Genomic DNA, 13285 nt, shown 5'->3' on the forward strand with positions numbered 1-13285 from the left:
ATGCAAGATCAGTACACTTTAAATTCTGATGAACATATAACACTGGAACGGGAAGACATTTAAATTTCCAAAATAAATAAATGAAACAGAAACAATAAATAAATGAATTATAAAGTCTCTAGAAACACAATTGTCCTTAGAAAAAAAAAGAAAAAGGGTTAGTTGAGATCCAGTTTTTGGTAGAGAGGAAAAAGGAAAATGATAAATTATGCAAATGGAAATTATTGAGCTTGTTTTGATTCATCATGCGATTAATTGATCTATTGCTTACTGCCACAGATCTATGAATAAATGTTAAGTCATAAATAAAATGCATAATTATCATTTAAAATATGGAAAAAAAATAAATTGCGATTAATGTTGCATGGCTTGATATGCAAATGTTTTTATTTTACAAACGATAAACAAGCATTTTCTTTTAAAACACAAGACTTTACAGCTTGAATTAAGTGTGTTTGGTAAATTGGGAGCTTTCTCTGCATGTCTGACCCAATGCCAAACGCACAAAAGGACAAAGACGTGAAATCAGCGTCTGACGACCTGATTCCTACTCGGGAGCCATTACAGAGTCACACTTCCTCCCCGAAGAACAATGCAGCAGGTCTGTCCTCAGATGAACACGAAAACCCTTTAAATGGAACCCAGCCGAATCCATTTGTATACAGCAGTGTCCCCGCTGTTCACCACGCAGGCAATTCATTGCCTTCAGGAGCACTTGTTAATGGACCTGGTTCACACCCCACCTCAGAGGTACGCCGTGTCCTGAACAAAGGCTCTGTTTTACCCAGCCGTGTCCTGGACGCCACGTGGCAAGCGAAGAAGGACATGAGCCCCCGAGGTGTTGCCGCCACCCAGCGAGCTTTAATCAGACGCTTGGAAGAACACAGCGGGGCCCGCCGTGGAAAACACTGGTCCGCGCAGCCAGGTGTCAACGTGCCACCGTCTCACCCGGAACGGAATGAGTCTGAAGCGGCCTGTTGGGCGCTGTCAGGTGACAGTGCGGAGCACGGGCACATTAGTCAACCGTTGACAAAAACAGACAATGAAAAAGCCGAGATCTCGGCGGGACGTAGAACGGTCTGGAAGCTCCGCGGATGTTTATGATAATGCTCGAGTAATCAGATGGGATTCGGCGAGAACGACGGTTGTTTCCCAGTGACATAAGGCTGGAGACCGAAGTGATGCACCAAACAGACAGGAGGTGCAGTAAACACACACAAAAAGCATTCCATGCATTCAGGGGAAAAAAAAAGGTTAACAACAACCGCAGATATTTCTGCTCTGGTAATGATGTTGAAAGTGTTGACACAGGCAACAGAAATGCATCTTTTGGGTTCGCGGTCTCGTATTAAATATGTAGAAATGCCATTCAAAGACCTTTCCAGGAACAAAGCTTTAGTCTCCCAGTAGCGTATTTATAGCTCAGTGCAGGAAGGCTGTAATGAGGGAAATGACCCTGAAGATGAAAACAATGCCAGTCCAAAAGTGGAGCAGTTGGAGCGAGAGCAACTTGTGTGAGATCTTCTTTTTCTTTTCATGCGGAACATGCAATGTTAATTTCAAGGAAAAAGGAAATTTCCATAGTCATATGATGTATCATTTAGGGCCAGCATAATCAGCCCAACAGTGGAAATCTTTCACGGCCCTTTGTATGCAGGCAGTGTAGGCGTTTGTTCTGTGATAGCAATTCCCCTGATGAGGAAAATCATTATTCACCGAGACAGGCAGGAAGAAGTTCTATTAAAGGTCTGAATTTGAAGCAGAGCGGTGCCCTCACTTTGCATTTAACTGCCTCAAACATCTTGACCAGCTCGCCAAAGCGCACAAAAATCTGGCAACTACACTGAGGCTGCAGAGATTTTAAGCACATGAAATGTGGTGCACACCTGAACGCACCGGCCTTGATTCAGCAGAGTGACTCACAAACGGGGCGGATCTTGTTCAGCTCTTATTTGAGATGGATTTTTCCAGCAGCAGACACAAAGGAGAAATGCTTAGACAATGTAGGATCAGGAAATGCAGTACAGTGCCTTGCAAAAGTATTAATGTACTTTCCTTTTTTATTATTCTTTGCAATTAAAATCTGAAGAGAGTTGTGTGTATTCAGTCCTCTTTTACTGCAACACACGCTAATAAAATTCAGTGTAACCGATCGTCTTCAGACGTCACCTGGTTAGTGAATAGAATCAATCTAAGTTCTCAGCTGTTCTGCGAAGACCTCAGAGGTTTAGTAAATAAAAAGCATCATGAAGACCAAGGAACACACAGACAGGCCCATTGTAACTCTGGAGGAGCTGCAGAGATCCACAGGTTGAAATTGAAAGTCGCTATTAACAGAAAACCAAAAGAAGTCCAGTTTAAATTTGCCTCAAGTTGGTCGTTGATGATGGGAAGAGCTAAATACCAGATAATCCATAAGAAAACCTGTTGCAGGCTGTAAAAGATTGTGGAGGGGCAAAAATCCCCTTCCACCAGGAGCCATTGAAGGAAAAGACACAAAAACCACAGAAGAAGACACTGAGCGCAACTTCCTCCTTCATGAAATGAAAACAGATGGGTTGGTGTAAACAAAAGTTTAGCAGCTGTAGCCACTTCTCCCATTAGCATAGATTTGCACATTTGTTTTGTCTTTATTTACCCAGAATGCCCTGCACTGTAGTCTACTTCCTGCTTTTGGAGCGTTCTCCGGTCTGCTCGCATTCACACATTTCACTTCAACCAAACTGAGACCTAGGTTAGTAGATGGACCAGAGTTTGCTTGCTTGGTCTGCAGCAGAGTTGGGTTGTGCATTTGAACCAGACTTTCTAGGCAAGCGGGCTAGAGTTGGATTAAAGCGGACTAAACTGGGCTGGTGTGAATGCACCCTCAAAATGGCTGCTTATAAATTCACACCACAGTTTTCTACATGTTTTATTTGTGAAAACTTTTTAAAAATGTATTATATTCCTTCTACTTCACAGTTATGCATTATATTGTGTTGGTTCATTACAAAATGTCTTATCTTTGGCATGATGTGAACTAAGACGTGTACATATGAATGGTTTTGAAAGGAACTGTATTAGATGAACATATTTGCTGACTAGAAATGTCTGCCTGATTTTTTTTGTTTCATTAAAATACAGACCAAGTTGATTACAAGGTACCAAGAAAAAAAAAATCTGTGGCTTAGAAACAACCTTTACCTTTGTCTTTGTGTAGAATTGACAAACACTGAAAATTATGACTAACAGTAGAAAAAAAAAGGGATATGTCAAGTGATCTCACCTGTATGGAAGAAAAGGATGCTGGAAATGACTGCAGGGCTTTTGGCAGCTCAAAGCAGAATGTTTTGTAGGTGCAGATTTTTTTCTACCTTTAACTAGAAAGCTTTAAGAAAAGCAGGTTTTTTTTTTTTTTAGGTAAACAAGACCGACCCACCAAGTTGAAGTTCACAAGTGCAAGCGGTCTAAAATTCTGCACTGCTAAGAAAAAAGTCGGCCCAATTGCGTAAAACTGTTGGAGCTAGAAGTAGTGGTAAAGTGGCCTTTCCCATGGGGAAGCAGTGAGGAAATGCTGAGAAAACTGCGTGGTTGTCGAGTAGAAAAAGGTTTAGGAGGGTGGCGCTAAGTTCAGGGACAACACCGGCAACGCCACAGGCAACTGGGAAACTAGGAGGAACCATTCTGGTTGTTCAGAAACAAGCAGAGGTTTTCAGCCAAACTCTGAGGCTCTCACAGCCAAGGGAGAGGAAGAGGCAGCAGTTTGAAGCAACATTTAGAGACGTTTATTAAACGATGGTGTTTATGTCAAAAATGCTGTTTCACTGAATGTATTTTAATGTTGCAACTTAAAACTTCCCCACATGCCAAAGTACTGTTGATGTTGGGGAGTAAACCTAACATTTAGTGTAAAAACTATTCACTCCCTTGACTGTTTCAGTCTTTTTACTGCTGCTATAATCATGATGTTTTTTTGAGAGCATGACCAATAATTGTCCTGTCAACAGATTGTTCCATCAGAGCTGTGGCTCCCTGCAGCTCTGCGATATTTCTAAAATCAACATATAGAAAAATAAAAAGCAGGTTGGACATAAACATTTATTTTTAAAGAACTTAAATAGCTCGATTTTTGTTACTCGCTGTATCTACCACGGACCATAACTTGACATGAAGTAAGGCTCTGGCGGTGGTGTCATAGAAGTAAGAAATACTGCCTCCTGCAGGTGCATGAATTTCTTCAATTGCGAAATTACAAAAAATTGTTGACATTACAATTCAGATATTTATTTGTATTTCCTTTTTTTTATTGCAAAGTTGTGCACCATTTTGTTAATGTGTTACTTATGCCTAATGACGAATATGAGAGAGGTGGCTGTGCTGTTGCAGCTTTTTTATCTGAAGAAGGGTGGCAATTTGGAGGGACAAAAGTGAATCCGTTTGTATCAATTCTGATTCAAATTAGTGTCATTTTTGCATTGATAATATTGATTATTTTGACTCTAATCCATAGCCTGAGGTCATCCAGTCAGAAGCTTGTATTTGCTCCCACTTCAGGACTCGAGCAGACCTATCTTTCCAAACTGTGGGACGCAAACGGTGGAGTTCTTCTGATACAGAGATAGACTTTGTGGATATTTTAAAACAGCAGCTGGCTTCCTAGCATTTTATGCTAGCAAGCTGTTACTCATATACGGGGTATATTATTTACTGTTTTCGGTTTGATTTCCCTTTTTTATTACACAATTTTTAACATTTATCTGTGAAAAAGTGATGCACATGAACTTACTCACCTTTGTCCAGCAGTGGTAATGTACGCAGCATATATATGTAGATGTGAACTGCTCTCTTGAAACGGCATCATCTAAATGTAAACGTACGTGCTAACTAAGCTGCCTGCAGCATTTAAAAGCCTCTAGCTAACAATTCAGACCAGGCCAGTTCCATGATAAACACCACCGCCATCTTTATGGCAGCAGATGTGTTAGCATACTGCACATATGTTTTTAAACACACCATGATAGAGACAGCACCACATTATAAAAGTTCCCTCTCTAAACGAGTTACCCTTTATGGAAGTGGAATGCATTTTTGCTCTGTTTGCATTCACACAATCGCCCCTTTTCATTACCGGGAGACCAATGATCAATAATTCAGCACGTATTTTTACACTTCAGCCCAACACTGATCCTATGTACACTGCATGATTAATGAAAAAAGAAGCACACAAATATTCTATTGTGGATAGAACGTTGCCAAAGTGCTTTTGAAGTTCACGTTAAAAAAAATCATGAGGTCCTCTTGATGTCGAGTTTGAAGCCAATCATCAGCATTTGCACAATTTTGTTTAATGTCTGTCCAAATCAAACTTTCAGTCAGGTACTTTGAAATATGCTGGAAAGGATTTCGAATCAAATAGTTTTTTTTTTTTTAGTTTTTTGTTTTATGAATTTTGTTTTAAAAGGACTGGAAATTTGCCAGCTGCTTCCTTCCAAAAAGAGACTTAACTTTTCACTTTTCAAGCCACCATGAGGGCGACACTTTGTCAACATACATTGGAATCACCTCTAGTCTAAAGCTCAGCTCTTATTTGGCATAATAGAAATGTAAAATGTGTGTTCCTTAGACATTATTTAGCATATTGCATTGCTGTTAGTTTTTTGTGTTTAATTAAAAATTAGGAAAAAAAGACAAGTTTGAGGCATCCTTTGGGAGAACTACTTAACCAACCTGAATCTCTGTGTTTTTTTTAAAAGGCAGCACTTAACAGCGGCATCATTGCCACTTTTCTGTCATAGAGGAAAAAGATCTGTGATTTTTCTTTCCCCATCATGTGGATGTGAGTGTGGTTTATGATTCCTCTGTGGTTTTCCAAGGTGGTGTATTGTATGTGAAAATAGCCCCCCGTAAGACACGAGATTGTGTTAAACTTTGCCGGTAACACTTTCCAAACAGGAGAGTGCAAATCAGATGCCTCGACTGAAGCGAGGTGGAAGAAGACTTCGAAGCACACTGGGACTAACAGCTTTGATTGCTAATAAAATTAATGCATGAATTTCAAAGACAGTCCTACAAAGCTGCTTTGAAGGAAAAAAAAATAAAACACTTTTTTTTGCTATTGTGTGAAACTGCAATATTATTAAAATGGCTTAATTAAATATTTTCCTAAAGAATTATGCAAGGTAAACATAACTTGCATCCATGTTAGAATAATTTGGCTTTTAATAATTTATTTCAAACACCCCTTTTTTACAAGCAGAAGTTACTATATGAATTACTACTGGGAAACATTCTAAAAAGTCAGAATTTGTTGATTTTCTCTTACCGACAAAATTATACAGGCTCAAATGTATCCATGCATACTGTCGCATTAAGTAGCCATGTTGTGCACAGCAAAAAGATCCTGAGTTGAAATCCTGGCCTGGATCTTTTCTGCATGGAGTTTGCATGTTTTCTATCTGCGTGTGTGGGATCTGTCCTCTCCAGTTTCCTCCTGTAATACAGAAACATAACTTTCATGGCAAAGTAGGTATAGACAGTAGATCGAAATGTATACACAATCCAGTGGTGGGCAACGCTAACCAAAACGTTAGTTGCACTAAATCTAAAGCACTATTTCTAAACATTAGTTTTGCTAACACTAAAACATGGCATGTATTTAGCTGAAGCTAATGCTAACATGCTAAACCACTAACTTTAATTTAAATTTACCATTTTTTGATAAACTAAAGTATGGAAATAGATGTACAATGTCTGCAATACAATTTTGGCCTAAATTACACATTTACTAAATATTCTTATTACTCATTTCTTCTTGCCTAAAATGCTTCAAGCACAGAATTAGAAATAACTTTTTTAATATGAGTGATATAATGTTTTCAATTCTGATTTTGGCAATATTCCGGAGATGAAAGAAGGAAATTCAAGAAACTTGTTTGATGTAGGCACTTTGCTTTACTAGAGGTCAATTTACTGTCATCCACATTAAGTGATTGACTAAACAGTTTGTTTTTCAAAGACTGTTGTCCAAAGATGACAACTTCTGTCTTGTCAGAATTTAAAAGCAGCACATCAAGAGTTGTCTTGGTTTTTATGTCTTCAAGACTTGCCTGTAATCTCCCTAGTTGATAGGATTCATCAGGATTTATGGGTAAATATAACTTGGCATCATCAGCATAACAGTGGAAATGCATCCCATGCTGTTGGGTAACGCTACATTATTATTAGCATGTAAAAATCGAAACACAAAATGTTTAACAATGGCGCTGGTCACAGATTTTCTTATTTGTTAGCTCTTCTGTGATGAGTCTTGCATCAAATCCTGTATATCTGAATAAAATCATTCACACCTTGATGTCGACTAATTAAAATGTTTGTGCTTTCAGTCACTGGTGGAATCTAGCTCAGCTGAACCCACTTTGTCGTTTCTTCAACTGTAAATTCAGGTCTTAACGAGGAACACGGTGATAAATTATTCCTTTGGATGTTGGTGACTGCCAGGTGTCTGATGGGGGATAATAGACGGATCGTTGTGATTTCACAAAGTTCCAAAGAAAAAAACAAAAACAGCAATATCTGTGAAAGATGGCCATAGTAGCACGTCGAAGCTGATCCAGACGGACTCATAAAAATCTGGCGGTTCTGTTCGTAGCAGACACGGAGGAGTTTTAGAAAAAAAAAACCCAACAAAGCTCCAAACGGGTAAGCGTACCAGCTGGATTCCTGATGGATTCGGGTGGAATGCAGTTTAACACTGGCTGCTGTTTATCATGTATCACATCTGCTAATCTGCACTACGAGTGGGGGCGCCAACAACCTCATGCATCACACTCATTTTCTTAGCTAAAAACCAATTTCATAATTAATGTAAGGGAAAGTGTCTGTGATTACGGTGCACAGATGCAACTCTTAGCAGCAGCTGGAGTTGCTGCGCTCAGTTGTCTGAAGGTGTCTCATGCGATAATGAATCATTCTCTTTCCCCCGCAACTCGCAAACCCAATTTCACTTTGTTATGTGCAGCAATATTTTTTTGCTGCAATTCTTCTGGGTGAGACGTGTATACTTCAGCGTCCCTTCGGACCCGTTATTCCTTCCTAAATGGAATTTATAAAGGTTGTGTACGATTAAGGACTTTGATTGCTTTTTCCTCCACACCCCCTCCCAAAAAAGCCAAAGTATTTGATGTATCTAATGCGTGGTAGCCACTTCTGGGTTTTCCTACTTACCAGTGGCAAAGGGGGCTAACCCTGCAGTTTATCTTGGGCAGTATTTAAAGCAGCGATCAAAGCTGTACAAACCAATTGTCGTCATGTTTCTCCGGAGGGAATTTCCAAGTACATTAATGCTCCTTCTTTGGGAAATAATTGTGCCTCTCTGTGACTTCATTAGGTCTCCTGGCTGTTTCAAAAGATGTTCTCTCTGGAGGTTGAAAGCCACATCGCTGGCAGACAGCATCCCATGGGGCTGAATGAATAAAAAAAGAGGTGAGATTATAATGAGATTGAGTTAGCCATGACCAGAATCGGGCTTTTCATTATCCCACTGGCTAAAGAGGGAGAGATGGGGAGGGAGGAACAAGGCTGACAGAAAGATATGTGTTTCTGAAGGACCCTCACTCACCATCTGCCAAGGCTCGTCCAATAGTAGGCAGCCAATGCATGCTTATCATCGCCATGGGTATCAAAGAGGCCTCCTCTCTGGAGAGTTCTCCATTAAAGCGGGGAGCGCTAACCCCTGTGCACACACGGGCACAGAGGAAAACCTGCATTTAATTCAGGGCTAACCTCTCCTGCCAATTAGACTCATCAGAACGAAGGGGAAAAAGTGTTCACGCCCCATGGACTTTTTCACATTATGTTGCATTACAAGCACAGGAGTCAATGTGTTGACCAACACTCTGTAGTGCATAAATATAAAGTGGATGGAAATGTTTATTTTTGTTTATTTTTTTAACTTGGTGTGCATTTACAATCATGAACACATTTTATCGATCCAACTTTTACAACAGTTTTCAGGTTTTCCAGACTTTGGGACTGACATTTTTAGTCAAATTGAATTAGTTAGGAGTGGAGAGGTTTTGTGAACATTAATTTTCAAATCATGCATGGTTTAAAATTTTGATTTAGGTCTGGACTTTGACTAGGCCACTCTACCGCATAAACATGCATTGTTTTAAAACCAGTGGTGGTAGTCCAGTTAATTGCAACGTTTGTAATTATTTAATCACAATTAAAAACATTTAATCAAAAACTGTATTGACAAAAATATTTTTCAATTTAATATTTTCAAAGATCTGTGTTGTTTTTATTCTGTTTAGATTTATTCAACCATCAGATTGGAGGCTGCTGGTCAGGTTTACAGAGGCACCAGAAACACGCCAAAAAAAATTGGTTCAAAAATCAAAATTAACATGTTGGCATCCAGGGCCTAATTAAAACATTTCATTTAGTCTGCGACTGAATATTTAGGCTAGTTCCTAGCAGGTTTTCTTTCATTATTGTTGTTTTTTGAACTTCATCCATCTTCCTATTAACTCTGACAAGCCTTTCTGCTCCTGCTGAAGAAAACTTTCCCACAACATGATACTGCCACCACCCGGTTTCATATTGATGGATGGTGTGCTCAGGATGTTAGTTTTTCCTCCACACAAAGGACACTAAATGTAGGCTAAAAAGTTCTGTTTTAGTCTAATATGACCTTCCTCCATATTTCCTGTGTTGGTCTGTGCCTCGTGGCAAATAGAACGTCTTTAGTTTTTCATATTTGCTGTTTTTCCATAATGTCTCGTTCTTCATCAAACCTCTTCACAGAACAGCTGCATTCATTTAGAGGTTAAATTACTCAGAGGGGGATTCTGTTGACCAAACTGGTGAGTTGTATTGCACTTTGCATTTTATCTAGGGGTGTCGGCGTAAAGGGGATGAAAAGAAATGCATTTTACATTTTTTTAGACTAAAAGTAAAGGCCGAATTTTCTTTTTTCTCTTGACTGTTCTTATAATTACAAGTCTCTGATATTTTTGTATCGGTTCAATACCAAGTACGTACATCATCAGAGTCACTGTTACGATACTTTTTATGCAAGTTTGATATATTATTAAACTTTTGACCTTTGTGGGGTTTTTGTGGTTTTTCCTTAAATTTTTTTTGTCAAAATCTAGAACAGATTTGAAATAAAATGAATAGGTATCTACAAAATACTTTAATGCCATACTAACATGATAAAAACAACAGAAAAACACATTTATGTCCCAATATTTTTTATAAAACAAAGACCAAAAAAGTATAATGTGAGAGCAAATCAAGTTTTTTTGAGATAGAGTTGAGAGGGAATCTGAAACTGAATGATCAATCTTATAATGCTTGCATTGAACCGATACTGATACGCCTTTAGTATCGATATTTTGGATCAATCAGCCCACCTCTAATAATAATTTCTTGAAAATCACATTGAAGCACAGTAAGGTTTGTGTCTGTAACATGACAAAAATGTTAAAAAGAAAAAAAAAAGGGTTTGAGGGGTGTGAGTACTTTCGCATTTCACTGTAATTGACTTGACATATGATGCAGAATTGTGAGATGCTGAGTTTTTTTTTCCCCAGCAGGATTGTTTTTGCCAGCCAGCCTTGTCCTTTATTTTTCCCCGGTTCAGTTGGTGGAGTAGCAGCAATTCAAAGGTCGGGAGCATTGATCACGACCTGCTCTTTGGCCAGTTATTCAAAAGTGTCACACGTTGTTTGAGTGAAAAAAGTGTGTGGTGGGGGGGAGGAGAAGAAAAATCAATAGGTTTCCATTATCCGGTTGGGCAGTGTCACTGGCCTGTCAATGATCCTGTTACAGCAGCAGTACAAGGGTGACACGGGCCCACACTCAATCGCTGCTGACAAGAAGAAAACATGCTGACAGGCACCGGGAACAAGTTGGAACACAGATTTGCACTTCAAGCAGCCGTCCAAGGAGGTATCGTGCAAGGCCACCGCGCGGCACACAGGGGGGTGCAGGGTTGGGGCAGGGGTGGATGGGCTGGGAGGTGGCACTAGAGATGGTGGAGAGGGGTTTAGTTAAGGGGGGGGGTAACACAGCCGGCCTCCCTCTACTGTCTGTCTGTCTGTCTGTCTAGCTCTCAACCACAAATGCTTTTATCCTCCCATAAATTATTTACCTCTGGATACACCAAAGGAAACTAGCTTGCACTGATTGTGGCTGTGGGCAGATTCATAAACCCCGGGCCCAGCCACCAGCCGTCCACTCCTGTCCACTGACACGCTGCTCACAAGCAGAATATGCAATGTACTGTAAACTGGCTGCTTCACGTATGCTGGCACACAAAGAGTGGCCTAACCAGAGTCCAGGCTTTAAAGAATAAATCGGTTCCAAAGTTCGTATTGACTTCCTGACATATTATATCTTTGGAGCAAAGAAAGCTGCGTACCTCAGTCAGTCCAGATGGCCAGTCAGATATTAAGGAAGACATCAAGTGTCTCTTGAAAGAACAAGAATCAATATATTTTGACAAGGATCAAATGTGCTTCAGATAAACCTTTTGGCCCTTCCAAAGCAGCCGTTCTCCCCTTGACAAACCTCTTTATTCCTGTTAGTCTTCCTGTAATCATCAGAAGTCCTCACGATTTTTTTCAGATGCATTTTAGCTCCACCATGGGAATATTTTTTTAAATGATTTTTATGAAATGTTTGCAGACTGATGAAGCAAACTTGTAGAATTGAATCAAAACAGCTGGCAAACATTTTATTGGGGTAGATTTTAATATTTCTGTATAAGGAAAACCATTTTAACTGTAAACATCTGCTCAATGGAACTTGTGAAATTTGCAAGATTTACAAAGTTTCTCAAATTGATTTACTCGAATAAATTGGTTAGGTTCTAACTATTCTGTTCTTCTGTAACTTATACTTTAGACGTAACAGTCAATACTTGCTTTGATCCACTTTATCATAAGTTGACAGCTCTGTTGGGTCTTTCTTGGCAGTACAATCAGACCAGTGAGAACATCAAGGGAGGATCAGAGAAAACAAATGAAATGTGCATGCCTCCCCACCCCCAACCTCCTACAAGTAGAAAAAGCATAACACTCACAATAAGTTCTTATGGCCTTTGGTTCTTGTGACAGCTCTCGAAATGATCTGGTCAGTCCGAAGGAAACTTCCTGCAGAGGCGTGCTTTTCAGGACTAACAAGTGTTTTAACGGTTCCTTTCATTTTATTGTCAGGGTTGTCTTCCATGTTAAAAACAAACAAAAATATCAACAACTTCATGATTAAGACACAGTTTTAGCTAATAATAGACTTTAAAAATTATTTTTAATGAGTTGTCATGTAAAACCGTTTTCTGACAACCATAGCTAAGATGTTTGATGACACCCTCAGTGATAAGAAACTGAGTTTGTTAGCTAAACCTTAGCTAAAGGCTAAAGTTAGTAGCTCAAAGCTCCTAAGCTCCTGGGAACAATTGTAAAATCTTCAACAGTTGCATTTGGTAACTGATATGCTTCATAAAAAATAAAATAAAAAAATAAATAAAATGAGGACAAATATTTAACAGCCACTGATATACATTTTTATACTGTAGCAAGTTAGTCTTTAGCATTAGCGCTGCCTCCTGTTAAAGCTACAAACATAAATTCTTGATCCAACACTAAAACTTTATCAAATCTTCTGACAGTTTTACTAAGTTGATATATGAGTCTACAACTCAAAGTTCCTGTTCTCGGCTGGCCACTGAACACAACATAATGAGAGCAGCTGAATCAACTTCAGCCAAATCTTTTGGTAAGAGGCGTTGAAGCAAAATCTAATCTAATATTCAGCGTAAAGTAAAAAAAATTGAATCAATACAGCTAATTTTGTTTTCTATTTGGATGGTTGAGCTAAATATTAGCTAAATATTAATACTCAAAAACAAATGTATATAGAATTTACTCATTGGTGAGTATTACATTTAAGCATGTTAAAAACTAATATGCTCAAATAAAACTTTAAGAATTATAAAGACTAAAATTTAAGCCCCCCGGCCTTTCTCCCCTGGGAAAAAAAAAACTAACAAAAACTCTAAAAATACATAACTAATATTGACTCAAAAAGAATGCACTCTCAAAATATTTGAATATATTTTTAATTGCCAAACTTTTACATCCCTAAAAATTCATTTTTATAGTGTTGAAAAATTAATCCACTATTATCCATCACACTTCCCGGCTATTTTACAAATTCAAATAATCTCCATGGAAAATATGTAACACCCAACAAAATTCCTTTTTTATAGTGCATTTTTAAATATGTTGCTCACATAGTA

The 13285-nt window shown here is 38.8% G+C and overlaps 1 long non-coding RNA gene across 3 annotated transcripts in view; it reads left to right on the forward strand.

Moving 5' to 3' along the window:
- The window catches only part of LOC108166208 (uncharacterized), an 82237-nt gene that overhangs the window by 17049 nt on the left and 51903 nt on the right, over positions 1–13285 (forward strand). For all 3 annotated transcript variants that reach the window (XR_001776499.1, XR_001776498.1, XR_001776497.1), the window contains exon 3: positions 8366–8460. This is a non-coding gene — a long non-coding RNA (uncharacterized LOC108166208). The remainder of the gene's footprint in view (positions 1–8365; positions 8461–13285) is intronic.

Source organism: Poecilia reticulata, linkage group LG4, assembly GCF_000633615.1.
Source record: "Poecilia reticulata strain Guanapo linkage group LG4, Guppy_female_1.0+MT, whole genome shotgun sequence".
NCBI lineage: Eukaryota > Metazoa > Chordata > Actinopteri > Cyprinodontiformes > Poeciliidae > Poecilia > Poecilia reticulata.